We start from the raw sequence: 18,381 nt of genomic DNA on the forward strand, positions 1-18,381 counted from the left end.
AGCTCGGGGGGCCGCCCGCCGAGCGGGAGCGGGAGCGGGAGCCGCAGTTCGGCGTTGCGGATGGTGGAGCTCTGCCCGAGGTCTGGTCTGCGGAGGAGAGTCAGGTGAAGAGAGAAGGGCTTTTCTTTTCTCTTTAATTTTCTTTTTCAAAGCTGCTTGTTTCCTGCTTCTTTCAAAACCCAAGTGGACCACAGTGTGCCAGGGGGACCCCAGCGCGAGTGTTTCGTTGTTGTTGTTCACTTGTGGGGCCTTGTGAAGGTTTTTGTTATTTTTATCCTCGTACAACGGTGAACTTTTCCTGCCGCCCGTTCCCTTCATTTTAGCCCCTCTTCTCCTTGTGCTCAATGGGCTGTCCTCCTCTGACCATCATCAACTGCACGGTGTTCTTTCTTCTTTTCCTTTTCTTTTAAAACTGTGTTTTCTTTGTGCTGCTAACAGTCTTAATATCCATTCAGCACTCTTCCCTCCCCCGCCTCCTTTCCCCCCACACCCCTTGCACACCGTGAAACCTGGAGCCTCTTCGCTGGACTTTGCAGCCCCGGGAAAGAAATTTTTAAAAGTCTCTCTCCCCTCCCTTCTCCCTTTCTTGGTGTGTGTGTGCGCGTGTGTGTGTGTGTGTGTGCGCGTGTGTGTGATTTAAACCGGATGCAGGGCGTCCGTGGTACTTGGGTGAGTAGTTACTGACAGTGCTTTATCCTTCGTGCGGGGATGGGAGGGGTAGCAGTGAGGCTCCATTGCACTTTGACGAGCCTCCCCCTCCACCGTGGAGTGTCCACAGGGTTCATTGTGGTTACAAGACTGTGTGTAGGGTAAACAGGGAAAGGACATGAGGAAGCTTTGTGAGAACTCGGGTTGCAATGTTCCTTGTGACAGTGAAGGCACTTTGAAGAGGCTTTTTCCCTCCCTCTTCATCTTCTCTGTTCATGTTGCTTTGAGAGTTGAAATTGAAGTCAAGTTGTTCATAAAGAATGTATGAAGCTTCTCAACTTGAAACGTGTGTATATTTCACTTTCTTTTATGGTTGTTGAGATCTAGGCATGTGTGCACTACTCAACATAGTCTTTATTTTGGCTTTCTTTGGACAGTGACTTATATCTGGTGAGGGGAGAGAACTTTCTCCTTTTTAAGTCTCTAAAAATATCTATTTTCCTCTGTAGATTTGAATACTTATCAGTCCTCAAATAGTAGGGCTCTTGGTTGGAGGTAACTGTTTTCCAGATCCTGTAAATTTGTTCATTTTTCAGCCGAACGTTTAATGAACAGATTATCAGTAAAAAGTTTTGATAATGAATGTGTGCTAAAGCATTTATAATATTACATTTGCACATATTGAAGTTTACAATCTGGAATTTTAAAATGTTTATTTAAATAGTCTTCTTCCTAACAGTAAACATATATTGATTTACCTGACAGAGCAGCCTGTGAATAATGTGACAGTTTTAATTATTCTTGAGATTTTCAATGAGCAGGTTGGGTAATTGTAATGCTGTTCAGGCTAATACTTTGTAAAATAAGAGTTTTGTTTTGTTTTTAAAGAAAAACTTTCCCCCTGTCAATTCATTTCCATGTGATTGCTATTTTAAATGAAGATGATACTTTGTTCTGAAGTCTTTCTCAGAGCACTCAAATTCCTTCATATTTACTCGCCCCCTCCCCCAATCTAGATTCCATGCAAGTCTCTAATACTAACTTGTATTTTTTTTCTGTTCAGATGAGTGTCAAATGCCTGAACACTTTTGGATGGTGAAGCTCCTGGGTCCCATAAATTCTCTGAAGTTAATAGGAGTTTTGCTGTCTAGAGACAGCTTTAGACCTTATGCTATTTACATAATAGGTTTTCAGCTGAGTAGCTTATATGTTATAATGTTATGGTTTAATATTTTTACTTGCAGTGTCCAAGGACTTTTTTTTTGAGGCATTTTACTTCTTATAATTATCTCTGATTCAGTAATTCAGACTTCCACTCATCAGTTGATTTGAGAGCAGGGCTTAACTGGAATGCTATCATCTATTTTTAAAAACACATATGTGATACAAAAGGTGCTTTTAGAGATTCTTTGGGCTCAAGCATGTCAACATTATTCATATGGATTGAGAAAATAATAACCAGAAATACTATCAAGTGATGCATTTTTAAGTTTAACCCAAGGGTAAATACTTAGCACTTTGTTTATTCTTTCTGTGATATTTTTCCTCGGAGAGGACTATATTGTGTATTGGTATTCTTCTGTGTTCTCAGTTTTTAGAGTAATAGAGATCTCTGAAACTGAGTGACCACACTTTTACACTAAAAGTATTAAATAGAAGTCATTTGTAGCTTATTTTAGTAGCTGAATATCTGTGATTCATTATATGTCATAATACCTAGTTTAATCTTTTTAGGTTGTTTTGCCAATGGGTTGCATTAAACTGTATAGAGATATTTTTGTAGTACATTTACATGTACTAGTATAATATAGTAAACTAAAGCATATTACTAAAATTCATCATTCCATAATTTTTTCATTATATATGATAGTTATGCCTAATTTAAAAAACAATATTTTTCTAGTATTCAAGTATTCTTATATTCTATGTAGATACTCAAAAGTTTTATAGTTTATAAGTTTCATATATGTTAACCCTAAAGAAAAAATATTTTTTATCCTAAAGTTAATATGGTATTTTTTTTATCATTAAGAATTAAAATGAATGAATCATAAATCAAGATGGATATAACGTATTATTTAAATGACATGTGTGTGTTACTTTTTGGTAACGCTTTCTTATTCTTGAGAAAGTTGATTTTGTGTGTGCTTTCCTCTAATTTGAAAAACAAGTAAGTAGGTGGAATATGATTTTGCTTTTCAAAATTTATGAAGAGTGTGTATATGTGTGTATTTAAAAGGGTGGATATAGCATCAGATGTATGGGAAGAAGTAAAAAAACCCCAAACTTTTCTTAACAGCCTAATAGGAATGTTACTTTGTTCTTGGTAGTATAGTGAGACTTTGTTATAAAAAATGAGAATACCAAAGTAAACCTTTAAATTATGAAGACTGTTGGTTTTTTTTGTTTTTGTTTTTATGTTGAAAATTAGCCTAAAAATCTACTTTCAGTTACTTTAAAAATAATTTCCCCAATGTAACCATTTGCCTTCAACTCTTTGGTATAAATTTCCACTGGCCATCAAAAACCAGATTTAAATTCCTTTCTGTTCACAGGTGCATAGTGTTCCCATATTTTGGAAGTCCCAGATTAAGTGGATTTGACTAATTCTAGCTTGTTAGGGACAGATGGCTGTGTTAAACAGGTGTCACTTTCTTTTCTAGTGCATTGTGTTGAGACTTCCAGTGGTTCACAAAAGAATTGTCTAAAGCAGGTGGCATCCTTTGCTTTAGTCCTTAGTAAAATATACTTTTGGAGTTATTTTCCTAGGAAAAGTTTTTTGTGTTTGTTTTTTTTTAAGTAAAAGTTTTGAACTATTCAAATTCAGGTTTATAATTTAACACCTTTTATTTCTGAATATTATTCTGTTTTCAGTCTGTGTAAGTTGCAGATCCTTTCACAAAACACTTAAAAATTGTTATATTGTAATGGAAAATTCCCTTTGAATCCAGAAAAAGTACTCAGGAGCACTTTATACAATAAGTCAAATTTATCTGAAGCAAGAGGCTAAGGCAGATTTGAATAAAGTAAAATTTGGTTAACATGACAAGTTAACTTTTGCCATCCCATCCATAAAGAATTTTTTTTTGATAGCATTATTTTAATTTGAATGATAAATGTTGGAAACCAGTGTTGTTTTTGTTGCTGCATTATTTTAAAACTAAAACATTTTCCTCACTTACTTCAATTGTTACTATAAACTTTTTAGTGCTCTTTTTAAATGAAAATTATTTTTAAGCATTATGTTTAAAAATATGTACTGGAGTAAATAAAAGTATCAACTTACTGATTTCTAAAGTTCATTTTTACTCAGATTCTATCCTTTTTTTTTTTTTTTTTTTTTTGGGGGAATTTTTTTATCAAGGTTAGTGTTTTGTTGATGTTGTTGTTGTCCTCTCTTAACAACTTAAATATTTTAGTTCAATCTGACAGCCTTGCCTTTTAATTGGTATCTTTACACTATTTACATTTATGAGATTATTGGTATCATTGGAATTAAGTTCGCCCTCAAACTAATTGTTGTCTATTTGACCCATTTGTTCTTGTCCCTCCCTGTCATTATTTTTATCTTTACTACCTTTTTTATTAATGGCATGTTTTTATGATTTTATTTACTCTAATTTCCTCTTGAATTCCTGTTCGACGGCTGAATCATTAGCCTTTTTTTTTTTTTGGTGGGAATTTTATACATATTATAACAGATGCACCAGAGGGTGCTGTGCTGTTTGTAACATGAAATTATTATCAGTAAGAATGTGAACTGATTGGAACTTTTGTTTAAAGGAAAATTTGTAATTATATGTGCATTTAAGCATTTGATGGCCCTATTTCTATGGAATTTAAATTTAATATACTGTCTTAATTGGCAGTTTTATATCAAAGCCTATCTTTATTATAACAGATGCACCAGAGGGTGCTGTGCTGTTTGTAACATGAAATTATTATCAGTAAGAATGTGAACTGATTGGAACTTTTGTTTAAAGGAAAATTTGTAATTATATGTGCATTTAAGCATTTGATGGCCCTATTTCTATGGAATTTAAATTTAATATACTGTCTTAATTGGCAGTTTTATATCAAAGCCTATCTTTCTCTGTACTAATTTATGTTAGCACAACAGAACAATATCAAGACTGATATCTTTGGCATATCTGAATGTCAGCATTAGTCCTATAGGCATGTATGTTGATCATCATCTTATACAGGTATTTCAGTTTCCCTCTGAAAATTTTCATTTCACTTGAGAATCATACTATTTAGTCAGTGTAGCTTTTGTACTATGTAAATTTGGTATTATTGGCACATATTGTACATTCTTAAAACATTTTTATATGACATGATTAGTAATATGCTTTCTATGGCATAATCTAAAAAAAGCTACCTCAGCCAGCTGGTGTGGCTCAGTGGTTGAGTGTCGACCTATGAACCAGGAAGTCTCTGTTTGATTCCCAGTCAGGACATATGCCCAGGTTGCGGGCTCGATCCCTGGTATGGCACGTGCAGGAGGCAGCAACCAATGATTATATCTCATTGCTGATGTTTCTATCTCTCTCCTTATCCCTTCCTCTCTGAAATCAGTAAAAATAAAAAATAAAAAAACTACCTCAAAAGTATAAATGACAATAATATTTATGAGGTTAATTAAATCAACAACAATAATATTATTAAAAATTGTCTGGAGAATTCAGTCCCCACTTCATGCTGTTGAAGTAGTCTGGTTTGAATATTTAATTGGGCTTTATTATCTGAAAACTTTTAGATTCCCTGCCTTACTGTTTATCCTATAATTCCAAACTGGAAATGATCTATCTTAATATTTGTTCATTGAGAGCTTTTTTAGGAGAATTAATTCAATTTAACCTCTTGGGCTCTGGTTGCATCATTGGTTTTCTTTTCTCAGCAGGGATATACTAAAAGATATATAACTGAAATAGTAGTAGTCAGTATCTTCCTTAAGTAGCTTAGAAAATGATGGTTACATCATATAAACTTTTTTCCTCCAGATAATGGACTTACCTATACTGTTAATCTCATTTAACTACAATCAGCAAAATATGCTATTTTAATGAGGTACCACTATCAGGAATAGTATTTCATATGTTGGAATGCCTCAGAGAATCCAAAACATGTAGAGGTAATAACAACATTTTTAAATACTAGTCTTATTAAAATAACTTAGACATTTGTCTTTTAAAATGTGGTCCTAGCCCTAACCGGTTTGGCTCAGTGGATAGAGCATCGGCCTGCGGACTCAAGGGTCCCAGGTTCGACTCTGGTCAAGGGCATGTACCTTGGTTGCAGGCACATACCCAGTGGGGAGTGTGCAGGAGGCAGCTGATCGATGTTTCTAACTCTCTATCCCTCTCCCTTCCTCTCTGTAAAATATCAGTAAAATATATTTAAAAAAATGTGGTCCTACTATTTACCATACAGTTTATGCTGTTATGATTTTTAAAGTATATTATATGACATTGTTTCAAAACTTTTATATTTGAAGTATTCTATTTCACATCAAAGTATAAAATGTACTTTAATGAAAAACAAATCAGTTAAAATTGAAATATAGTCAGAGTATCAAATAGGTATATATTTTGTTCTTTAACCCTTTTCGGTCCAACGTGGAGGCTGACTTGACAAACTAGGCGCTAGGAGCAGGTCCAACGTCGAGGCTGAGGTCGACACCGCAAACCGGTTCAACATTCAATCCCGTCAATTAATTTGGACCAGACTGTTTGAATTCCAAAAATAAAATTGGACCGCAAAGGGTTAATATGTTCTTTTTAAATTGAATTTAGATAGAGAGAGAGAGAAACAGAAAGGGAAGCATCGATTTCTTTGTTCCACTTAGTTATGCATTCATTGGTTGCTTCTTACATGTGCCCTGACCAGAGATGAACCTGCAACCTTGGTGTGTTGGGACTGTGCTCTAACCAACTAAGCTACCACGCCAGGACCTGTGTTTTGTTTTGTTTAAGTAGATCAAAGGAAGTATACTGGTTAAGAACACAGGCTTTGGAGTCAGATTTCAGTTAATCTTATTAGCAGTGGGACCTTGGACAGGTTATTTACCGTTACCTAGACTCAGTTTTCTCATCTGAAAAATAGGGTCAATCTTACCTGCATTATAGGTTCTGTGAAGATTAAAGGGAATGATTTATGTGATGTGCTTTGCTCAGTATTTGACACAGAATACATGCTCAATTCTTATTATTAGGGACTACTAGAAGATACCCATCCTAATCTTTTAGCCATCTAAGAATCCTTTTAATATGCACTTGACCACCTCCTTCCCAATGGGCTTTAAGTTGCGAAAGACTTCGCCCACTAATATACATTAATTGAATAATTCTTCCTTCCTCACCACTTTACAAAATAAACACACAAAGCTACCAACCACAGGATTGGATTGCCTTTTGATAATCAGTCTTATTATTTCACTGAATTAATAGGATACTAGTTTAAAGTGATATTTTAGTTTTACACTGCAGCCTTGTTTTAATGGATTTCTTTTACTATATTTGGATAACTCTCCTGGTTCAGGTATCTTAGACTGAGAACTAATGATGCAGCATTTAATAAACTCTTACACTTGTCATTTCATTTTCCAGTATATATTTTCCTTTTCATATTTGTTATACATGAATTCATTCGAAAACATTTTGAACCTTATTTATAAGCTTTATACAAACCACAGTCATTAATATAAAAGAATGGCAATAGTTGTTGAATTCATCAAGAAATTATTCTATAATTTTATAATACACTGCTTACAATTAATTTGCTAAGGGTAGCAATAAGTAATTTCGGAAGAATTTGCCAGCCCTAACTTTGAGATATAGTAACCTTGGAACATTATGCAATAAAACATATAATATTAAATTGTAGAGGAGAAATGTCAACTTCAGCTCCATTTCTTTGACAATTAAAGATGTTTAAAGAAATATTGTAGTTGGCTGCTATATATAAAGTTGGTATTTAGTAATTTACAATATATATTTTCTACACAATTTGACTAAGAATGGATTTTTTTTTCTTATTTTAATCTAAAATATCCCTAATGTTTTTCAAACTGGAAATGTCATTTATACATTTTAATTTAAAATTTACTTGATAACGGTGTGTCACCTTTGCTGAACTACTGTATATTGTAGGCTTTTTGTCTGCCTCTCTCATCTTTCCTGCTGCCTCCTCCCTAGTCCTATTTAGTGTTTATTATATGACTCCTTTTACATTATTTTTATAGATAATTAGTCCAACATATAAAGTAGGGAGACTCAGCTCAGCCATCTCATCTGCTTCCTTTCTCCAGTGAATTTGACACATATTTTTAAAGGAATATTTGGGAAAATGCTAGGAAATGTGACTTAGATAGTAAGGTTATTTATCATTCTTATCATTTCAATAATCTATTATCTTTTTTACAATTTCTATACATTTGGCTACTCCCTTGAACAAAAAACATGTTACTGATCTACTACTAATGATGTGACTGAGTATGATTTTGCTTCAGAAAGGTTCCTTCCCTTCTCAGTTCTGGCTATGTTCTGGCCTCTAGATTAAATCTCTAGTCTAGTCCAAAAATACTGTGTTTGCACAATCACATATGCCTGCTTATTGCTGACTCTTACCTCCTGGACTCTTCTTTCTCACTACTTTTATTAGAAGCTGTAATATGCTGCAGTCAGTACTGCATGCCTGTGTTTTACAGTGCCTGGTCAAGACTGTCAGGTTCTTGGTGCTTCCTATTTAGGGAAAGGAAGCATTTTTTGCATTAGTTCAAGATGTCCTTCTGTTCTGCTATATCTCACCCCTTTTACCACTGTGATAGTAACTGAATCCAGAAAACCTAAGAATTAGGCAGCTGGTCAGAAAATACAAGTACATCAGTTGGAGAGGAAACATATTCAGAAGTCATGTGAAAGGAGAGAGGAGAGAGAAAGAATGGTCTTTAAAAGTGCCAGCCAAAGGAGAGCAAAGGTGAGAAAAAAGGTTCTGTTCCGTGCTCACTCTGTCACTAACTAAAACCTTAGGCTAGCCACTTAAACCCTCTAGCGCTCAGTTTTTCCATCTGCAAAATGAAACAGTAGGATTATGTGATCTCTGAAGCCCTTTTCAGCACTAACAGTCTAGGACTCCATCCATGACAAGATTGGCTCTGGGAAAAGGTAAACAAGCCAATATCACTGAGCAGGAGGCTAGCATTTTGCTTGCCTATTGTTTCTTCTGATAAGAACAACAAAAGAAAACCCAGAGCCTGGTTCTAGTGTAGTAGCCATACCTATGACAGTTGCAGCAGGTTCCTTCATGTCAGTGGCTCCCTTAGGGTGCTGTGGCTAGTGCCCTGTTGTCCTCACCCACATAGGAATTAGCTGAGTCTGACAGCTTGAGCTCCTGACCAGCAGCTCCTCTACGTCTGTATGCCAGACAAGTGTTTGACAGTTGGGGTTCCTGCCTGTTGCTCACCAATGAGATATTTAAAACAGGATATCATTTCTCAAGTATGTGGATAGGCAATTTGACAAACACACACAGGGAGAGGGACTTGTTAGATCTCTCTCATCAGAAGCAATAAAAACTAATTTAGGTTTCTGTGTATCTCATTTTTCCACATTTCTTCCCCAGTTATTAAAACCTTGACCTTTTCTTCCCTTCATGCACTTCAGGTAGTTTTAGGAAGAACTAAAGTCCCGTCAAGAAGTCTGGGCGAGTTGTTAGCGTCTTGGGAGTACTAGTACTTTGAGACCCTGCTCTGGGAAGCAGTGCCATCTTTTATGTTTTTCATTGCTAATACTTACTGCTTACCTTTTTTTCTGAATATTATTAATAGTTGTAAAACATTCTTTTTATTCAGGTTTGGTAGCAGAAAATTATGTCTCTTGGTTAAGAATCGTGCATTTCTGTAAAATTTTGCATTATTGTTAATTTAACAAGTAGACTTATCCGGATTTTTAAGCATTGCAGACTATGAAAGGGAGCATTTTTGCATTAGTTCAAGATGTCTTCCGTTCTGCTATATCTCATCTCTTACAATCTAATGAGGAGTGTATGAAAGTTGAGTAGATTGTAATTATTGTTTTTTAAATTATTTTTTATAATTTTGTGTATTGATTAATGTAAAGATATTCAAGAGTCTGAACTACATTCATATTCGAATGCTCGATAGCATCTATATATTTCAGTACAATAACTGGCATCCTTAAAAAGGTATCTGGCCCTCTTCAGTGTCAATCAGCATAGTTTATCTTAATGTGCAAACCCATTTTACAAATGCTTTGCTTTTTTCAATGAAGTTTCTCCCATGCCTTAGTTGGGATCAGTGTTGAGAGAGACTGCTGGAGAGAGACAGGAAGAAGTGGATACATTTAGAAATCATATCCTGTTTCCATTGTTCAATACCAGTGCATTGCATATTCTACCCAGTTCTTTTTATTTTATTTTTTAAATTTTAATTGTGACATTTTGCGGGGGAGATAGCGATTGAGGTGGGGAAGGGGGAAACAGAAGTGACTAAGGCGATCGGAGTCTTCCAGATCTTTTTCCTTTCCTGCTGTAGTATTGTGCATAGTACGTATACTTTGGGGAGGGAGAATAGGCATCTTTTTACTTTATATTTGTGGTACTTTTCTCCTAAAAACTGACTGTATCTATATGTCTATCCTTAGTACATTAGTGGATGTGCAATAGTATCCTCCTAAGGAGTCTATATTGTGGTTTAGTCATGCACAGCTTTAGAAAGGTAGGAATAAAAGAAAGAAGTACTGAGGAAATCTAGTTTGTGTGCCAGATACAGAACTAATGCCTTAAATCCAACTGTCTACATTTTCTTTAGGTGGATTGTTTTGTGGATATATATTTATTTTTGTTTTACAAAAGAATCTATGTTTTCCCCCTGTTCCTGTTTAGGCTGACATTTAAAAGAACCAGAGAGTATATAATCTGTCACATTAGGCTTTCACTGATTGGCATCTGATTCTATCTGATGACAGTCTTGGAGATAAGTTTTAATGAAGTGTCACTGTAAGGATCATTAATAAAAAACACATGGAAAGATACATTGTTAGTGACCTGAAAATCACCTTTACCATTTTAATTTACAGTATGTATTTTGATGTGCCACAAGGAATACCTAACATGAAAAATTAAAATACAGACATCAGCTAAAGTTAGACTCTTTATTGTACAATGTGATTATATTGTATGCTTTAAAGGACATTTTAAAACATTTTGTTTAAAAAGTCACTTTATATTATTAGGGATTACTTACATTAAGAAAAATGGAATTTATCCTAGATATTATGTTTTGTGTGTGTGTGTGTGTGTAGACCTTTAGAAAATAATTTTAATGTACATTGTGCTTGGTGCTTTAGAACGTCTATCCATACCATTTTGTTTTTGTATTATGCATATCTTATAACAGTATTAGAAACCACTCCAGTGATATTTTCTTGAGGCAAAGAACATTAAGGGAAACGTTTGACTTAAGTTCTTTGATTGATCTTTGTGTGATATGGGGAACAATTTTTATAGTGCCTCACATTATATGGTAATTTTTAGAGGCTACTTTTAGTTAATAGATGCTATGAATACTAAAGTTGAATTATAGTTAAAGATAAAAATTGCAATTTATTCGTATGATAGTAGTATAAGATATTGTATTGCTGGATCAACATTTGATCTGTTCCTTTATTTTTAGAAGTCTGTCAAGTTTTGAAATTTAAAGCCTTTTAAATATGTTGAATGAGTAGAGTTGTATAATAAATATGGATTTATGTTTGAGCAAAGGTTTGAGAACTATATGGCTTAGAAATTAGGTGGGATTTTATTTTTAAAATTGGAAGGGAGTGTATTTTAATATTTTGATTGGGTTAGACTTGATCATTTATTGGTGTAAATGACCATGGACTGAAGATGTTGATACAAGTAATTTTTGAGAGGAAGTCATTGTTAGTGATCCTGATGTTTCATTTACCTTCAGCCCTGCTGCCCTTGGTAAACTCGAAAGTAAAAGCTTATTTCTTGGGTAATGTAAGCCTCTCTATTTTATTGTGTTTTTGTTAATTTACATTGCTGTCAGGAATTTCCCAAATCCTACAGTACTGCCTTGTGTGATGTATTATGTGTGAGCTTTGGAAATTCCAGTTTATCTATTGATTTACAAACCTTGGAAAGAATGCCAGTAAGTAACATGCCATACCCAGAATAGCTACCTTACTTAATCTGAAGGAATTGGGTAAGAATTAGGGTAAATCTGGGCAGGAACATAGTTGGATAAACTAGAGTATGAACAATGATTAAGTACAATTTAGAGTGAAAATTTCATTTTAGAGGCTATATGTATTAGAAACCCAGTTTGCCATATTCAGCATATTACCACAAATACTGTTGATAACATTATTTCTAATATTTGATTCAAAAACATTCTAGCAGAGGCCTAAGAGATAATTGGATTTATTAGTCTATAAGCTTATAGTTTTACATCATTGTCCTTTGGCATTTACTTTTGAAAGAGAATTAAAAGATTTATATCAATGTGTCTTCAGTGACAATACTACTTTGTTTAATTTAGAAATCCTGAAGTGATTGTGATTTTTTTAAATTGAATTTTAAGGAGCATTTTGAAAAGGAAGAGAAATGAGGTACTGGATACGAAATACATATTCCCAACTATGTGTGGACTTTAGAAGACTACAAAATGACAGACATGATATTTGTGAATCAATAAATATAAAAAAAAGAAGGGTAGAAAGAGATATTGAAAATGTAGTTAGATGAAATTAGTGGAGAGTTTAGAAATTAAGATAAAAATAAGTTAAGATGGATAAGTGAAAGTATAAATGGTGAACTAATTAGTTGGAAGAACAGTCTTTTTTTTTTCTTGCCTTACTGAGATATTAACTAATAGCTGAGGAATAGATTGTACTTAAGTTTCTTTATGGGCACCATTTGTTTTTATATTTGTTGCAAGTATAATAAATCTCTGGAACCTTTGACTATTATTATATGGAGCTTCACTATTAATGTTGTGTTTAGAAGAGTATTAGATTGAGATATTACATCAGAGTTTTCTTGTAATTATTTTATCATTACAAAGCTATACAATATAATGTTAGTATACAAAATATACATAATTAATATTTTCACTTGAGATATCTGATTAATATATCTGATATCTAAAGCAGTTTACATTTGGGAAGCCAATGTATACCGCAAAACTGTACCATAAATGTACATATTCTTAAAACTGCCTTATTTTGGAACTTTTATAACTTACACTGACATAGAGAGAATAGCATAATGAATCCCCATGTGCTCATCACACATTTAACAATTAGTACCTTCTATTCTTAGGTCTATATAATTTGAGGTATTTGTTTATTGAAATAAACTTGAATCTTTTATCCTATGTTACTCTGAAACAGTGTTAATCGAATTTTAAGAACAGACTCAATGTGGACTTGAAACAATGCTTACATTATTTTTAAGACGCAATATTTAAGTGTGACTGGTCATGTTGTTTCTTCTCAGCACAGCATTTATTTAAATCAGGAAGTTTGTTCTCAGTTGTTGGTAGAGTCTTTTGTTTAGTAACTCTAGGTTCTTCTACTTGAAATCTGACCTATCATTAAAATGGGAGCAAGCTCAAGGACAGCAGCCCGTGTTTGCAGGGCACAGGAAAACAACTGAGATATACCTCTCAGAGTTGAAATGATGCTAATCTTTTGTATGTCATTCTTTTAATTTGCCTGTGGGTAGATTTGGGTAAACTGGTAAGAGCCATTTTGTAAGTGAAGAGAACCAACTATCTTCTGGAATATTCCCTTCAAAGTTAGTTACTCAGTTACTGGGACATAATAGAAGAGAGTAAAGGAAGTGACATTCATTACTAAGAGCTCATGTAGTGATAACATATAACACCATTCAAAGCAGTTTAATATTTTCTGATTCACCAACTTCAGGGAATGAAGAAGTTTTCTTAGTTTTTATGAAAGAAGTTTATTTTCCAAAGTTAGTCTATAGGGAAAAAAATCCATTCATATTGGAAATTACTCTGTAATGATCTAATAAGTAATGATTAATGTCACTTTAATAAACAACACAAAATACTGACCTAAATCTCTTTATTTAAAAGCTGATGTTTTCTTGTTGTTTGAATCTAATTAAATGATTTAGGCATGAAGAAGTAAATACATTAAATAAGGCCTGCATTTTTCAGTTATGTAACTTTAAGTGCTAAACTTTTTTCTGATCCAAAAGGTTTCAGAGAAATATGTATAACTTGAAATATTGTGGCATTCTTTAAAAATACTTCTATTATAGATTAACTAGTCAGACAAAATAATAAAGTGATATAAAATAACCAAAGTGATACACTACTAATTTGATCTTATTATATGACTAAACTGTGATTTCTTTTCTCAAAGGGTTATATTTAATTCTTTCTGCCATTAGGAAACATCTAATTTAAGTGATCCTGCATATTAGATTGTCATATAGTCAAGGTTTCCAAAAGCAGGTAGATGTAATGTATACAGAAAAATACCAGTGTAAAGCTTAATCAACCAAACAATGATTGAACAAAATATAAACGTAACCCTGCAAAACAAAGGATCATATGATATACATGTTAATTTCAGAAATATTTATAGGATACTTTATTAATTTCAAAAAAAGTATGAATTTAATGTTAATACCAATTTGTTTGTAATATTTTTTCTGTGCTTTTCAATACCTATGTAGAGTCAAAGTGTTATTTGGCTTTTTATTATATGACATTCAAGATAGCATCAAGTAAAGCAGTGATTTTTCAATCTTTTCCATATAACAGCATACATAAACTAATTACTAAAATTCTGCGGCACACACAAATATATTTTTTGCCGATTTGACCAAAAGAAGGTATAGTTTTGATTCATTCACACCAGATAGCTCTTGTTGTGTTGGCTCTTGTCATTGTTTTATCTGACAATCTAAGGCAAAAGAGGTCATTGCATAGTCAGGTATTGCATGTTTTAAAAATTCTTGGGGCAGTCTAAGGCAAAAGAGGTCATTGCTCCTAAATAAATAGTCAGGTATTGCATGTTTTAAAAATTCTTGGGGCACACCAGTTGAAAATCGTTGAATTAAAGCAATGGTGGTTTTATTCTGATGTTGAAGAGTTTTTTTAAAATTTGACTTCCACTGCATTTATGTCACATGTATAATTTTAAAAAGCCATTTCTAATATGGTAATAATATTGGTCTTCTTATTCTACATTGGAGTAACTCCCTAATAGCAAACAACTTAATGTTCTGATTTGGAAGAACACCATGTAAAGGAAAGCTTTATCCAAGAACTGACTTGTGTTTTTGAACTTGACTTGTTTGCATAGCAGCTAAGCTTTTGGGTCTGGAGCTGGAACTGCAAACCCTTATGATGACTGTCAGGGGCACAACTTCAGCCTTTCTCTTCTGGCTCTGCACAGCAACTAATAGGGATAGCCAGGGTGCTAGAGATTAGAAAGGTGAAAAAGTCTGTCACCAGAGTTAACCGTGCTTTCCAATGACACAATTTTGTAGGATTCCAGTAGAGACATAATTAGGATGTTTTATTTTAGAATCAGAATTTTTAAGTTGGAAAATACTTTGAAAGTTATCTAATTCAACCCACCACCCTGTCCCCCACTTATTTTAAATATAAGAAAACGGAGGTGAAGTGACTTGCACAGTGACATAACATTTGTCGTAGCTGGGGCTGTTGGACCCCAGATTCCACACTTCTCTCCCAGCATTCTCCTGTTATATCATTGCTAGTGCAAAACTTTTTTTAAAAAGCAAACAACTCAAATGTGCTGCCTTCAGTACTCAGAATACTTGTTTACCTACAAGTTTGAACTCATTTTTTTCTAGAAAAAGCACATTACAGTTTTATAATTCTGCATTCTGAATATATATATTTATTTTTTATTATCTCCAACTATACTTTGGTATACAAATCAGTATTTAATTGCTCTATTTTAGAATAGGAATAAAATTTTAAGTATTTTTACACGTCATCAACAGCCTTTATATTAAAGGAAAATACCATATTTGCTAGATCTTTTAAAAAAGAAAATATTATATTTTTTATCACTATCATTTTATTTTCCTCTGTCAGGTATTAGTGATTTATGTCATAATGTGTTGGCAGAAATAATTCTCAGACCTGGCATGCACCTCTGCTTTTGTGATGAGGGTAAGGTTGAGTCTAACCATTCTAAAGGTTGTTGTAAACTATTGCATTATTAATTTTAAATAATTGAAACGTTTGTTCCTGTAGGTCACTCTCTTGTGGAACAAAAGTAAAATAATGGCAGTTTATATCTGTGGTACAAGCTGAGACTTGCCCGGCTGGGCTTAAAGGTGTTGCAGCACTCTTAGTGAGAACCAACAGAATGAGAATGTGAAGGGATTGCCCTTTATTCCATAGCAACCAGAAGCAATACCAGCAGTCATGCTATTATGTGACTTCTTAATCTGAATTCTTGGAAGGATATGTTGTTTACTAAATAATAGTATGAGATGGTGGCAGAATAGTAATTGCCAACATGGGGTGTGTGTGTGTGTGTTAGAATTGGAAGTAAATCTACAAGGTCAGGATTGAACTTAGTTTTGGTATCCTGTTTTGTGATGAAATGCACAGTTTGAGCACTAGCTCTGTTGATTATTTGAAACTGCTAAGAGTGACCAAGAAAATGACAACTGAACTTTCTAGCAGTAACTTGATGCTCTTACCAGCCTCATTTGTGGTACCAAATCTAAAAGGATGCACTTATATGAAACAGGAGTGTTTCCTATAGGGGAAAACCATTTGTCATTTGTTCTTAACAAGGTAAATCCCCACAGACCAACCTTTCTTGTAAAACCATTCCCTTTGGATTTATCTTTGCCTTCAATAAAAAAAAGGAGCTATGATAAACAAAAGTCTGATGAAATATTAGTTAGTTCTTGCATTTTTGCCTAGAAGTTTCTCATTCTTTATGATATTTCTAATGTTTCATGCTGCCGTTGCATCTGAATTAAGAGAGGCTTAGAATACAATGCATTAAATTGATTTTGCTTTCTGTTAATTGAAGGGAAGGGTTTTTTTCTGAGGGGGGAGGCAGAATTTAAATCATTTACTTTTAGACTTAACTATACTCCTGATTTGCCAACATACCTACTGGCCTGTAAAACAGAATGGAAAATACATATATTAAGAGTGTAATTCAGTTGAAAAGAGAGTGCTAAATACTTGGAACTTTTAAACTGAGATTTGAATATAGAGATTCAGTTCCCAGCATAAATAAGTACTAGACTGCTGTATTTCTTGGATATAAAGAGGAAGAATCTAAAACATGGAATGTGTTTTTAATATCTTATGAATTTATAATCTGGATAAATTTTTACTTAAACTATGTCTAAATAGGGATTCTTGGAATCTTCTAAAAAGAAGATACTTTGGATGTTTTCAAATAGCCCAAAGTTTTATGTTTCTTTGGGTGAGAATCTTTCAGGAATCTTCATTGTCTACTCATCAGAATCATTTAAGAAATATTTACAGATGCCACAAAACTTCCATTGTGCTGTGCGCTTAGGGAGCTTAGAAACTACTGTACATTTTGAAATATATATTTCACCACTCTGTAACTTTTTTTTTTTGCCAGCCTGGCTTATGGTGTTAGGCAATTGGTTAAGAGCAGTGATTTTCAACCTTTTCCATCTCATGGCACACATAAACTAATGACTAAAATTCTGGCCTGGCTGGTGTGGCTCAGTGGTTGCGCATCATCTCATGCACCAGGTAGTAACAGATTTGATTCCAGGTCCAGGCACAGGCCTGGTGTCAGGCTCAATCCCAGTAGGGGGCGCACAGAAGGCAGCAGATGGATATTTCTCTTTCATAAATGTTTCTATCTCTCTTCCTTTCTCTTCCTCTCTCTCTCTGATAAATTTAAAAAAAAAATTCTGTGGCATAGCAAAAAATATATGACAACTGAACTTGTCATATTTTTTTTTGCTGATCTGACAAAAATATAGGTCTAATTTTGATTCACACTGGACGGCCATTGTGTTGGCTATTGTCATTTTTTTATTTGACAATTTAAGGGAAAAGAGGTGAGTAGTACCCCTGACTAAATAGTCAGGTATTGAATGTTTTTAAAATTCTTGTGTCATACTGGTTGAAAATCACTGTTTAAGAGCAATAACTTTGGAATGAACAGCTCTGGGTTTGAATTCTAGCTCTGCTACTGATTAGTAGTTTAACTTTAGGCAGATTACTTAAACTCTGTGAGATATGGTTATGGTTACTAAAATATACCTTGAAAGATGGTTTCAGAGATCACATTAGATGACAAAGGCAAACAGCAGCACTACATCTAACATGTAAATGGCAGTTTCCATTACTGTCCTGATCCAGAATCAAACCAGTGACCTCTCAGTGCAACTGATCCACACCAGCCAGGGCTCACTGGTTGATTCTTGTATGTGCCCTGATTGGGTATTGAACCCTCAACGTTGGCATATCTGAACAGTGCTCAAACTGAGTTATCTGGCTAGGGCCACACTGCTCGAATTCATCTTTGCTAAAGTTAAATAGAGTGGTTCTTAACTTGAATAAGTTCACTTCTAATGAAATTTTTATTAACCCTGATACTAATTGGAAAATGTGATTTAGATATTTGTTTGTAAATGTTTGATCTTTCTAAATTTTTTTGTAAGCTTCCTGAGGTTTTG

General features: G+C 33.9%; 1 protein-coding gene across 31 annotated transcripts in view; it reads left to right on the plus strand.

The window, feature by feature from the left end:
* RFX3 (regulatory factor X, 3 (influences HLA class II expression)) overlaps nucleotides 1-18,381 on the plus strand; it is a 276,259-nt gene that overhangs the window by 393 nt on the left and 257,485 nt on the right. For 9 of the 31 annotated variants that reach the window (XM_014546293.1, XM_014546292.1, XM_014546291.1 and 6 more), the window contains exons 1-5: nucleotides 5,570-5,782; nucleotides 8,477-8,625; nucleotides 11,624-11,668; nucleotides 15,782-15,859; nucleotides 17,683-17,760. The exons of 1 other annotated variant lie outside the window; for it this stretch is intronic. The gene's annotated coding sequence lies outside the window, so the exon portion shown is untranslated. Of the gene's footprint in view, nucleotides 1-5,569; nucleotides 5,783-8,007; nucleotides 8,020-8,395; nucleotides 8,626-11,623; nucleotides 11,669-15,781; nucleotides 15,860-17,663; nucleotides 17,761-18,381 lie in introns of those variants that run through there. 21 more of the 31 variants (XM_014546274.1, XM_014546286.1, XM_014546285.1 and 18 more) reach the window with 16 other exon arrangements.

Source organism: Myotis brandtii, unplaced genomic scaffold, assembly GCF_000412655.1.
Source record: "Myotis brandtii unplaced genomic scaffold, ASM41265v1 scaffold44, whole genome shotgun sequence".
NCBI lineage: Eukaryota > Metazoa > Chordata > Mammalia > Chiroptera > Vespertilionidae > Myotis > Myotis brandtii.